Raw genomic sequence first — 11,947 nt, forward strand, 5'->3', positions numbered from 1 at the left:
AGAGACATAACTACCTACTCTACCGTGACCTAATAAGGGCCGAAGTAAGCATCGCGATATAGATTAGGTCCGAATATATCGGGTTAAGGGCCTACCTATATAGAAGGAAAGTCCCTAACGTATATAGCCTAGTATACTAGTATAACTACCCGTTATAGAACCCGGAGCACATAATACTACGGTGCCCGTAATAGGTAGAAGGACGAGGCTAGTAGAGAGCCAAGGCAGTAAGACGCGACTACTAGTTAATCGTAACGGACAAGCGAGACGTAAAACGGATAGTATAGTAGATACTATAGTAGGGCTTTCTTAAACAGTTCGCGCTAGCTAGCGAGACGGAGGAGTAGATAGAGAAGAGGCGGGAGGTCAAGGAGGTGTAGACAGGGTAGTCATTAGGGTAGGCCTATAATACTAGTATACCCTTAATAAGGAAAACACGAAAGAAGGTAAGGTTAAGAACGTAGAGGAGAGGAGAGGGGGTTGTTACTCTATAATACGAGTTTCCCCTTTATAACTAGAAGTAGGTAGTATAGCTATATAGGCTAACAGGCTCTATAATAGTATAATAAACAATATACTTATATATTAGGAATACTTAGTGAAATACATTAAATATAATAAGCTATCCTATAAAGCTACGGACTAGGTTATCGAGACTACCGCCGCCTCCGTAGCCGACTTTTACTATAACTACCTAAGAGCGACTAAGCTACCTAGTTTTTAACTACCTATAGACTAGATACTAAATAAGAATACTATAGGCATATATATAGCGCCCTAACTAGTATAAGTAGCGATGACTCTAATACCGGTAGAACGAGGCCTCCGGGCTTATAAGAAAGAGAGCGATACGTATAGTCTAATAGATAATAAGGTGTTTACGAAGGTAATAGGAGATATAATAGATACGAAAGATATAAGAGGAGAGGAGAGTACTCCGGAGCGTACTCTAAGAGGGGGGGGGTAGTATTACCGTACCGGCGTATATTTACCTAAACCCGCGGGTACGTACCTAGACCTCGCGCCCGCTAACTAATCCGACTAGCGGCTTGGCGCCCGTATATAACTCTCGCGCCCTCCGCGCCTCCCTTAGATAGAACATCTATTCGACTTATACCTTACCCGACTACGTACTTATACCTACTTATAATATTAAGATAGATAATAAGGATAGCTTCTAGACCTTCTTCCCTAAGTAGCGCTAGAATACTAATATCCTAGGCCTTTAGGGTAAAGATGTAATAGATAATCTACTACGTAAGCTAACTATCCGCTACTTTAATAAGTATCTTAACTTCCGATCCTTAACGATAACTAAGATAATCGATAATCTCTATTAAGTAGACAAAGACTTTAAGATCCTCGACGCCCTATACCCGCTCCGCGAGAAGCTAAAGAACGATAAGAAGGACAATAAGAATAAGGACGGTAAGGATAAGGACGATAAGCTAGTAGGCCTAGGCTCGGGCTTAGGCTCTAATAAGCTAACCCGTAAGGCCTAGTCTACCCGTCCTAAACCTTTTAAGAGCAATCTCGGCGAGACTATAGACAAAGCTAAGAATACTCGTTATATACGTAAGAACCTCTATAAGAAATGTCGTAAGCCCGGTTACCGTCTATAGTAGCGTACTTACGAACTCTTTAAATACGAGATATTAGTACGTCCTAGTACTAACGCTAGCGGTACTACCGTTATACTACCGGCCGAAAATACCTAGTCCGCTATTTAAGCGTAATAAGTAGTAGACACGAAGAGGAGAAGATACGATATAAGGAAGTACTACTAGTAGAGCCGCTAGAAGGGCTTAAGCTATTATTATATATTCTTAGGATAGTAGAAATAGAACATAACCCTATTATCGGCTTATACCTTATAATACTAGGGATAGCTAATAGGTAATATACATTTACTTTTCTTAATAATAGTACTAACTCTAAATATATCGACTTCTCCTATACGTAAAAATATAACCTACCTCTGATCAAGCTTAATAACCTACTAGCTCTCGGGTTAGCAAATAGGTTAATAGCTAAAGAAATAATAGAATACCGTATAAACCTAGAACTTATACTTAGTAACGGTTATATAGAGACAAGAACATTCTAGGTAACTTATCTTAAATACGATATTATACTCGGAAGGCCCTAGTACGACGAACACTAACTAGGCATCTACTTTACCTCTAGTATAATAATACTTAACTCGGAATACTATAAGGAATATTGCCTATAAGATAGTAAGCCAGTTTGAGCCTAAAGTGTTAATAATAAAGGATAAGAGCCTATAGTTACTACGTAGAAGTTCGAGAGTATATTAGTAACACGACTACCCTTCCGAGCTAATATAGAGGAAGATAATAAAGGAGACCTAGTATAGATAATAACCTCCGGCATAATTACGAAGCCGCGTCCGCGCCTACGTACTTACTTAATATCGCCGTCGACTACGCTATAAAGTAACTATACCGATACTACCGGATATCGATATCTAGGAAGTTAGTACGGGAGCGATCGAGAGGATAGCTAAGCGAAAGGGAGCCGAAGCCTATATAATGTTTATATTCGATAAGAACAAACCTTAGTAACTAGGGGACTTATATATAACAGACCCTCTAATAGCTTATACGATAAGTACTCGAAATATACGTAATATCGTACCCTATATACCTAATACCGGCTATAGGATGCTATCTAATAACAAGACTATTAAACGGCTAGATATATATATAGCGGCGTTTATACTAGTAGCGTAACGCGTTAGTCCGACACTTTCCGCCTATAAGATATATACGTAGTCCGATATAGAAAAATTTATAGAGAAGAAGGAGGAAGTTATCGATCTATAGGATTACCTCCTACCTATCTATTATAACTTCGCGTATTGCTTCTTAAAGTAAGACGCGAAGGAGCTTCTACCTTACCGGCTAGGTATAGATTACGAGATTAAGTTTAAACCTAGCGCGACTTCTCTATATAGTAGACTATACCGTATATTAAACTAAGAAGATAAGATCATCGCCTATTAGGTCAACGAATAGCTTACCTAGAAGGGTATACGCCGATACTAAGGTAGAGTAGATGCCTCTTTACTAGTCCTTATTATTAAGAAATCCGGTAGAGGCCTACGAGTATATATCGACTATTATAGTATAAACGAACGTACTATTAAGTCAAGATATCTAATACCCCTTATATAGGATACCCTTAACCGTATCGTAGGAAAGAAGTCCTTTACTAAACTCGATAGTATTGTAGCCTTTAATCGTATACGGATTACTAAAGGCTTAGAATAGCTAATAGCTTTTACTACGAGATATAGATAGTTTAAATACCTTATAATACCGTTTGGTCTATGTAACGCCCTAGGAACGTTTTAGTCTTATATTAATAATACCCTAAGGGAGTTCTTAGATACCTTCGCCTCGGTATACCTCGACGACATCTTAATATTTAGTAATACCTTAGAAGAATATATCGAATATATAAAGAAGGTGCTCTAGAAATACGGCGAGGCCGGCCTATAACTCGATATTACTAAGTAAGAGTTTTATACCTAATCTACTAAGTACTTAGGTCTTATTATTAGTAAGGACGGAGTCTTAATAGATCCGGCTAAAGTATAAGCGATACGAGAATAGTATATACCGGCTAATATTAAAGATATCCTTACGTTTAATAGCTTCTCCGGCTTTTATCGGCGCTTTATTAAGGACTATAGTAAGATAGTACTACCTATAGTAAAGCTGTCTAAGAAAGACATACCTTAGTAGTAGACCGAAGAGTATTAAAAGGCCTTCGATAGGCTAAAGTGAGCGTTTACCGATATAGAAGGCACTGTCCTTATAATATTCGTTCTAGGGCGTAGAATCGTCCTTAAAACAGATACTAGCGACTTCGTTACTACGGCGGTACTGTCTTAATACAATAAGGACAATATCTTAAGACCTATTATATACTTATCTAAGAAAATAAGCCCGTAAGAATATAATTACGACATCTATAACAAGGAGCTACTTACTATTATTAAAGCTTTCGAAGAATAGAGACCTAAGCTTATAGTAGGTAATATCGATAGAGAATCCGACTCCGAAAACCTATAAGACCCGAGCGGCCGCTCTATACTTATATATAGCGACTATAAGAACCTCGAGTACTTTATAAGTTCGAAATAGCTAAATCGTTAAGTAGTGAGATAGGCCGAGTTCCTATTATAATTCTTCTTTAAGATCGTATATAGACTAGGCGTATAAGGGGCAAAGCTAGATAGTCTTATACTATGCTCTTAGGATATAATTCTATAAGACAAGTCCGACCCGAGGTATACTTAATAGGACCGGATCCTACTGAAACTAGAGCACTTCCTTTTAGTCTCTATAAGTACGATTCTATTACTGTCTTCTTTAGAAGTAGGAGTAGTCGTAGATAAATAACTAGCTACTAATATTAGTTAGTTATATAAACAAGAAGATGCGATAGAGGCTACGACTTAGCTAGTAGCCGGTAAGCCCGTTAAGCTCCTTCGTAAGAACAAGATCGATAACAAATATATAATACTAATCGATAGTATAATCTATATTAAGAACCGATATAGCGGATATAGCCTTTTTATCCCGCCTATAGACGATAAAGAGAATACTGTCTATATACGTATTATTAAAGCCTTCTACGATACGCTAGTAGTAGGACACCTAGGAAAGACTACTACGAGTAGATTACTATTACGGTACTATATATAGCCTCGCGAAGCGACTATTAAAGAAGCTCGACTACCGCTATACGGGGCTATACGCGATTATAGAAGTCCTACCGTACGATACGTATCGTCTAGACCTACTACGCTCCCTTAGTAATCTCTATAACGGGTTTTATACTAATCTACTCTAACTAGCCTACGAACTAGTCCCTAGTTAAGTTTAGCTACCGCCTACCCCGATCGAAGTAGAGGACGATAATAGTAATAAGAGCGCGTAATAGGTATTAGACATAGTACTAGACGTTAAGAGCTCGCTACCGCTAGGCCTAGTACCTCGTAGTAGGAGGAAAGAGCGAAGATATAAATACCTAGTATAATAGGTAGGTTATAGTAAGCCTACTTAGGAGCCCGCTAACGAGTTAATAGATACTACCGCCGCCTCTATCGCGGACTTCTACTATAACTATCCTACGAAGGATAGGCTAGCCGGCTTTACGCCGCTACTAGGGTAGATTCCTAATAAGGATATACCTTAAGACGTCGTAAACGCTTCGTTAATAGCTACGACTAACCTAGTAACTATAGGAGGACCACGTAAATTAATCACGTAGGTGCCTATAGGTCTTCTACTAGTTAATAACTACGAGCCTAAAACTAGTACTTATAAAGACCCGTAGGCGGCTACTTTAAGAAAGATAACCAACGGTTAGTAAGATACCGGACTAACGAAGGAGACGGATAAGATAGAAGATATAGAGGACGATATAGAAGATAATGTCGTATTTATAGCGGTTATTAATACGAGTTTAAGGGACTAAGCGCGATTTAAGAGGGGGGGTAGTATTACGGCCCTAGGCCTAGTAAATAGATAGCTAGTATATAGGTTACGTAACCGCGCGTACTAGTATAATACCTCGGCTTATATATAGCCTCGGCGTACCTCGCGCTCCTCTTTCCTACGTACCTAGCTACTTTATATTAATACGACTATAAACCGCTATACTAAGTATCCGGTTAGGATACCGCCGCTACGCCTAAATATAAACCCTAGGTCGGGGAACGACCTTAGGTACCTCGAGACCTTCTTTAGTACTTTTATATACTACTTAGTTAGATCCGCGATAGATATACTAGTTCTCCCGAGCGGGAAGGCTAGGTCCGGTCTCGTTATAGTTATTAGCTATATCTAGGTCCTATTATTGCTCTAGTAGTTATCTTTACTATACCTTTTGTTGTCCGGAGCTATAGGACGGAGATTATCGTAACTATCTATTAGCTAGAGTGTTAGGCTTACCTTCTCATTTTCTATATCTATCTAAGCTAGGGCTTTACGGATATAATAGCCCTAGTCGAGCTTTAGTATACTATTACGCCTATCGCGGGTAATTTTTAGTCCTAGTAATTTCTCTAGTTTCCCGAGATCCTTAATTTTAAAGTATTACGCGAACTACTTCTTAAACTACTAGATATTAGCTAACCTTAGTACTATAATAGGTATATCGTCTATATAGATAAGGAGTATAATATCTCTCTCGGTATAAGTAAGGAGACACGGGTCTACCTCGGACTAGTAGAATCCTATCTTAGCTAACACGGCGACGTAGAGCTTATTCTAATCCCTAGCTACCTACTTTAGGCTATAGAGGCTCCGGAGTACCTTAAGGACCGTATTTAGTAGGGTTTCGACTCCTAGTATAGGCTTTATATAGATGTCCTTAGTAAGATAGCTTTAGGTAAACGCGTTATTAACGTCGACCTAGTATATCTCGAAATCTCGCTTATAGACTACTACTATAAAGACCCTTAGGGTGTTATAGCGTACTATAGGTACGAATGTCTCTTCGAAGTGAACGCTAAACTTCTATAAGAATCCTCTTACTATAAGTCTTACCTTAAACTTTTCGATCGCCCCGCTAATAAGTCTCTTTACGTCGAAAACCTACTTAGAAGTGACTATATTCGGCCCTCTTAGAGCGATAGCCGTTTCCTAGGTATTATTATCTAATAACGAGAGTAACTCGGTATCGATAGCGTCCTTCTATAAGTAACCCTATTTAGGGTCCCCTACCGCCGCCTTATATATCCTCGGGATAGGCACTTCCTATTACTAGGCGATACCGGGTCCGAATACGGTAAAGGCGTATTCTTAGACTTTATCGAACAGCTCCTCTACCGTAGCTATTAATATACGTTCGTCGGTATCGGTAAGTCTATTATTTACCTATAGTAGTCGGTAGGATAGGGCTATTATCGCTTTATAATACTTAGCCTTATAGTCGGGGTCCTAGCCGTAGTTATCGTTAGGATTACTAGTCCTCTTCCTCCGGATAGTTAGTTCTGGGATCTCCTCGATCTTCTTATAGTCCGTAATATTAGCTAGTCTACCGGGAAGTTAGATATAGAGCGGCCGTAAGATAGTTAGTCCTTTGTCCTTAGTATTAGCGGGTTCGGTCTCTATGTAGGTAACGGGAGTTAGCCGAGTTAGTTCTTCTATAGAGGACTTGGCTACTTTAGTAGTAGAAAGTTAGGGTGTTTCTATACCCTAACTTTCTATTATAGAAGGCTCGGTTATTTTAGTAGTAGGTATTTTATACCCTATCTTCCTTACGTTACTATCGTATAGTTCGTCGGGTTTAGGTATTGTACTAATCGAGGATCGTAAGATTACTATTAGGATATCTACTAGTCGCTAGGTCGCCGGTAGCTACGAGACCGCCGGTAGTCTACCGACTATCCTTCGTCGAGGTACCTTACTAGATTAGTTTGTAAAGGAGAGACCTAAATCTAGATCTCCCCCCTTCTCGTTTTCGAACTAATCTACCTAGCTATATTGCCTAATAGCTCGTATATCTAGCTCCTAGAACAATTATTACTTAGTCGATTAACCGTATCTAACGAAAATAGCCTCTTTACCTTGGTTTATTAACTTATCCTTTTATAGCCCTTATAGATACGATTTCGGGTCTACGTAAACGACTACCCTATAGCCCTATACTCTTAGGTAATCTACCGTCGGTACCTTTCTAGTAAACGCTTCTTTCGGCGATAGTTAGACGCCGTTAAGTAGCGCCCCGTTCGCTAGTAGGTTACGTATAACTACCTATACCTCTAGTACTTTAGGCTAGAATTATACCGGTATTTCCGATTCTTCGAGTATTACGCGGATCGTATTCTCCGATACTTAGATTGACCTTTGCTACTACTCCGTTTTATAAAGAGTAATAGGGATCCGTCGTGTCGTACTAGATACTAGAATCCCTCTCCTATTCTTTTAGGATTATTAGTAGCTTAGGTATACTATCGCTCCGTACCGCTCCTAGGCTATATTTATATACTTTCTCTATAGTTAGCCGCTATTATCGTAGTACTTACGGTGCGTTAGATCTCTTCTTTAGTAGGATCACCTACTTCTTTCTTAAGAAGTTGTCTACGATCTCTAGCTAGTATTTAAAACCGAGTCTAGATGTCGTACCTTCGAAGGGTCCGTAGATATTAATAGACGCGAGCGTAAGTCTCTCGTTCTTTCGCTCTATAACTACGCCTTTAAACTTCCGTATATTTACGATTAAGTATACCTTATAGTAGTACTCTTCCGGGATAGGAATCGGGTCCTTCTTATCGCTTACCCTATAGATGTTCCGGAGTGATCCTTTTCCTAGGTATACGAATCTCCTATACTAAAGCTCCTACTAATCTTCGGTAGTTACCGCGGCTAGAGCTTCCTTATCGGGAATATTACCCGTAGGTAATATCTCTAGGGATATATTACCTACCTAGCTTAGTAATCTCGACCGGAAATTACTATTTAGGTAGATAGATATCGAAGATACTACCGGTACTCCCCCCGTAATACTATTCGTATAATAGGCTTTCCGCTCTTAGACTTTAGTATAAAGTTTAGAGGTTCGATATCGAATTACTTACTAAACTACCTCTACGAAACCAGATTAACTCCGAGATTAGAAATGAACAAGACTTTTTCTAGCGTAATTTGTTTTCCCGCTAGTCCTCCTATAGTTACTATTCCTTTATAGAAGGTATCTAGGTACCCCCTACCGACTTTAATTACCTTCCTCCTTGCTAGTTTCCTAAGCGATCTGAATAGGGACTTATTATTAGTTATATATAAGGAGGTATAGGAGTCGAGTAACTATTCGGAGGCCGGAAACTTGCCTTTTACTTCGGTAGTAGAATAAGCGACTTCGTCGTCGTATATTTCCTCGGTATCGCTTTCTCGGGAGGTATAGGCTCGTCCGGCCTTTACCTTTATCTTATCCTTATTATCGGATTGGCTTTTCCTATCCTTCTATTGTCTCCTAGACTTCTTTAGAGCGTTCTAGGCTTTCTTCTTCTTTACGAATTCTTTTGCCGATTCTAGCTCTAGGTAGGATATAACTAGGTAGTTACCTTCGTAGATAAAGTAGCCGCCTTTCCCCCCTTACCTCTAGGAGTATATAGCGGTCTCGCCTTTACCTTCTTAGATTCGCGATTCGTAGGATTTGAGTAGGACTATAGCGGATTCCTATCCTAGATTCGGCTAGGCTAGTATAGTATCCCTCGTACTCGTATAGACGTCCGGGAGGCTACTTAGTAGGTACTTAAACCTTCGGACGGGATCCTTATAGTAGGTCTCCTTCCTATCTATTTCGGCGATCTATATAGATAGATTACCTAGATACGTCTACCCTTATCTAATTGTCTAGTCGTCTAGTAGCTTAAAAGATACTAGCTATCCTATAAGTACTACCGCGTAGGCTTTATAGACTTTTCTATATTTCTTCTATAGATAGCCTTAGTATAAGTATTAGAATTATATATATATACCGATCGACGAGGACTATCTATTCGATAGCCCTTATTAAGACGAGTAATCTACTTAAGTAGTAGCGACCCGCCTACGCTAGCGGCGGCGTAATCGTAGTATAAAGAACCCTAGAACTAAGGTTCCGTTCCCCTAACGGTAGACCCTAGAGTTACGGAGTTACGGAGGACGACTACCTAATTAGGAAGCGCGACCTTACTCCAAATAGTAGCGAAGAATAGTAACTAACGAGAGCTATAGCCTTATGAACATTCTATACTAAGAGCTAAACCGGGGAATAAACTAAGGAAAAACCTAGAATATAAGCTAAGGCCTACTATATAGAAAGTAGAGGCTAACGATAAATAATATAGTATAGACGACCCTATATATATAGGCGGAAAACTTACTAGAGGATAACGAACACCTAGCCCGGGTATATAAGAACACTATAGTATAGCTACTAGGAGCGCTAAAAGCGCTATTATACTAAATCCCGAAGACAATCTAATAAGTAATATAGAAGGTAGCCTAGAGACTAACTATATAGGCAATAGTAGTAGTAGGTAAGAATTAACCCCCTCCGAAGGCAAGTAAGGCGGTACGCCTATATATTACTAATCCGGCGGAGAAACAAGAAATCGTAGCCCTAATAAGCAAGGAGATTGTCGACAGAATCGGCCAAAAGGAGGTAGTTAGGGCGAGGGTAGAGGCAATAGGCGTAGTAAGACTCTTTACCGTATAAGAGTCTAATAGACGAAAACTAGAGACCTATAAGGAGTAGACTACTAAAGTCGCGAAGTCGGCGCGAGTCTCCTACTAATAGTATACCGTTATCGCCTACGGGGTCCCTAGGACATTTAAGGTCGAAGACCTTCCCTAACTCTAAGTATAGAACTAGAATATATCCCTAGGAGTACGACTAATAAAGGCGGTTATTACGGGCAGCCCGTAACTCCTTACTATAGCTACGTTGGCCCGGGTGAACCGCGGACCTTCCGTATCGGGTTAGCGCGGCTTAGCTTTACTTTATAACTTCGCCGCGCCTCGCGCTCCTCTTTCGTAGCTTCGTAGAACAACAACTCTCTTATTTAGACCCTATAGTACGCGCGCCCTTATAGTTTATTCTACTACCCTACCTAGATCGCGGATCTAGGTAAGGGACGCGGAATAATAGGAATGGACAGAACTATAGAACTCGAAGAACGCGTAGCGTCGTATTAGAATATAGAACACGGTAAGGTATATAGCGCGTAAATACCTAGAGAACGTAACGCGGCGATATTATTAGTAGGTAGTCGCGCGCTCGTAGATAGTTAGGAAATAGGCATCGTTACGCCTCTCCCGAACCTAGATAATATAACTTTATAGATAAACGGCGGTATACTACCGCTACTAAAGCCTAAGGGTAAAGGTAAGTAGCGTATATCTCTTTTCCCCGACCTCTCCTCTTTTCCTCGGAGTTAGATATAGGACGATAACTAGCGGGTTATAGTAGATACCGGTGTCGCGCTATAATAGGAAATTAATAAAGCTTACTAGAAAGCCTTTAAGCGAGAAGAAGGTAGTAAGATTAACTTTATAGAACTGTTGGAGTTTAAGCTCGAAGAGAACCTAGGCGACAACCTAGACGAGGTGTACCTATTACTCGATAAGGTAGAGCACATTCTCGTATCTAAATACTAGAATGTTATACTAGATAAACTTACGACCCTTATATCCTAGTCCCCGAAGACCCCCTACGACTTCCTACTATAGGTAGTAAATATAGCGATCACTAAAGGTAGACAACTCGATATAATAGAGCGAGCTAATAACCTCTAGAACACCTAGTATACTACGCTATATACCGAGTATAACCGTATCTATAAGATACTACGAAGCGAGGAGGCTATAATATAGAAGATGGCCGTAGACCTAAAGAGTAAGAAGTGTTAAGATGTAGCATCTCAAAGGGAGTCAACAATCAGGAAGTGATCTGGCAGCCTGAGGCATCCACAATGACTCAGCTTGTAGGGAGATACCTTCTCTCCCCTTTAGCTTAGATAGACATCTAACACAATCAACATATTGGTTCCTGATATATTGCTGCATGCTCGTGCTATTAGTCAGTTGAAGATTGATCTCTTACTCCACTCCGCTGCCATCCACCCGTACCTGTTTCAACAGGTTATGAGCCCGGGTTTGTGCAGGAATAAGAGCAACCTATATCAGTACAGGTTACTTGTATCCCTTGCTATCGTAGCAGAAAACATCTGGGAATCAGAAGTCTACCCCGTCTATCCTATCAAGGAGCTTAGTTCGATACTAAGTGATAGGTAACCCAGACAAGGACTCTGTGCGGCTTACTCAAAGCCAATACCTTGAAGATACTCTGTAGGCAGAACTGCATCGAGATACTATCAAGAAGGACTTCAAGTAAGTCATTTGAAGCTCTGCTAGGAGAGACAGAC

The sequence above is a fragment of the Fulvia fulva genome, chromosome 1, assembly GCF_020509005.1.
Source record: "Fulvia fulva chromosome 1, complete sequence".
NCBI lineage: Eukaryota > Fungi > Ascomycota > Dothideomycetes > Mycosphaerellales > Mycosphaerellaceae > Fulvia > Fulvia fulva.